This window comes from Lotus japonicus, chromosome 6 (assembly GCF_012489685.1).
Source record: "Lotus japonicus ecotype B-129 chromosome 6, LjGifu_v1.2".
NCBI classification, from domain to species: Eukaryota; Viridiplantae; Streptophyta; class Magnoliopsida; order Fabales; family Fabaceae; genus Lotus; species Lotus japonicus.
Window position 1 is genome coordinate 24,799,821 of NC_080046.1, and position 2,160 is coordinate 24,801,980.

Genomic DNA, 2,160 nt, shown 5'->3' on the forward strand with positions numbered 1-2,160 from the left:
CAAATGAACTCAGAAAAATATAATATTTTTATCATGGTTTCGTCTACAGGTTTTGTAAATCCCTATAAATTTTCAAGTCTAAATTCGAAGTACAAAATTAAGGAAAAATAAAATACTAACAGCAGTTCGTGAGAAACGGGACAGCTTAACCCGTGCTCACTAAAATGCGCACAACTTGAGCTACACAAGTCGGAACGACATGAAACCAGCGGCAAACGTTTTCTAACGAAAAGATCTACCATTCTTATGAAGACAACAGTTCCAAAATCGGACACGAAACCTAAGTATTTGACAGATCAGTTGGCTGCTACAATCACGTGACAGCAACAACATGGAACTTCTAAGCTAATTTTAAACCCACAAATTTCATTTTCAATTTAAGGTCGCAGCACCTAAAACTTGAGACAAAACTAAATTGATCAGAGTCTAATAAAACACCAAATACATACACTAATCTATATTTTCTTCACTAAATTTTACAAAGCATTTGGACAGCAAAATTGAGAAGCATATAGGCTCTAGAAATCATTCGATCCAGATAAGAATGCCAACCCTATCAAAGTGGAAGGAAGTAGAAGGTTTCTCCTTTGCTGGTCATGGTTGTCCTCTCCATTTGACATCACTAGAGCTGACAGCAAAAGCACACAACCAGGTACAGGGTTAGGAGATGTATAAGAGAAAGAATTAGGGTTTTGAAAGGGGAAAATCAGAAATTGGAAGAAAGGTTTGTCCCTTACCCAAAATTGATCTTTAATTCGGCAAGAGGAGAGAAAGAGCTTCCTTGTTCTGAGTTCAGTGAGTCCTCCGGCGAAGGATGGCTGGAGAAGACGGTGGTTGGCGGCGGGTAGCGGCGGTTTCCGGCGGAGGTTATTGGAATGGAGAATTTCTTTAGGGGTTTTGCAGCGCACGTCGAGGGGAGTTCCATGGTGTGCTTGGTTTCTCCAAAAACTCAGTGGTTCGCCGGAGATCGGAGTTGAAAGGTGGCGGTTTTTAGGGTTTCGTTTTCTCTCTTGTCCTTGCGTTGGTGGCGCCGTTCATGGCGCTGGGAGTGGGTGATGGCGGTTGTGGCCGCCATGCTTGCTGGAGAACTGAGGAGAGGCGGCGGCGGTCACCTATGGTGGTGGTGCGTTCCCGGTGAAGAGGCATGGAAGTGGTGGTTCGCGTGAGCAGAGGAGAAGGCTCGCTGCGGTGGCTGTTGTTTGCGGCCTTGAACCAGAAGAGGTGGTGGCTCGCGTGGAAGAAAGGAAGAGGAAGGGAAGGTGATGGTGATTGATGGGGGCTCTCGGTCATGAGAAAAAGAGGACCGATGGTGGCTCGTTCATGGAAGGAGGAAGAAGAAACACGTTGGTGATGGTGCTGCAACAAAGAAAATGAACTAAGGAGAAGGAGCTGGTGTTGTTGCGTGAAGGAGAAAGAGGGGCCATTATGTGCGTTTTGGGTGCTGGAATGTGAGGAGAAGAAATTAGCATGGTGGTTATTGTCACATGAAGGAAGAAAGAGTATTGGTGATGAGGAAGAATAAATGGGTGTGGCTGCTGCAAGTTGAGAATAAAAAAAGAAAAAGAAAAGAGTGAGAGGGATGTCGACAGAGTGAGGATAGGAACGGATTGGTGGAGGGATAAGGATGGATAGATATTTAGGAAAGATATTTTGTAAATTGGTATAAATTAATTTAGACACTAAATGATTTAACTCATAGAGTTAAGAGAAAAATATAAAGATGATATATTACTATATCAAAAATTATGAGGAACTCTATGAAATGATGAAATATAAATTTGAATCACTTTAAGCAAAATAAAATGATTCATAAACTAAGAAATAAGTAGAAACTGAGCTAAAGAATAACTGTAAGACAATTAGAACAAATATGACGTCGTCATATTATGCGTATAAGCTAAGTATAAATTATAAGAAAATGACAATAGTACTTATCATCATTTGAGAGAAAAGACAATTGTCAGATAGCTCACGGAGCGTTGAATTGAGCTTTTTGAATAAAATAAAAGTTATGGCTTATTAAAAATAAAAACACTAATGATATTATTTCTATTTTCAATGAAACTATAGAAAATAAAATATTTTGAAATTAATTATCATTTAAATGATTTCCTTGATTCATAATTAAAATCAAGTCAGGAAAATAACTTAAAAATAATA

The 2,160-nt window shown here is 39.4% G+C and overlaps 1 long non-coding RNA gene across 1 annotated transcript; it reads right to left on the bottom strand.

Annotated features, from left to right (window-relative positions):
- Positions 1–218: 218 nt before the first annotated feature.
- On the bottom strand, positions 219–1,672 carry LOC130724440 (uncharacterized). Its single transcript, XR_009014507.1, has 2 exons — positions 738–1,672; positions 219–628 (listed from the first exon to the last, which is right to left on the bottom strand). It is a non-coding gene; the product is annotated as an uncharacterized LOC130724440 (long non-coding RNA).
- Between the last annotated feature and the right edge of the window lie 488 nt (positions 1,673–2,160).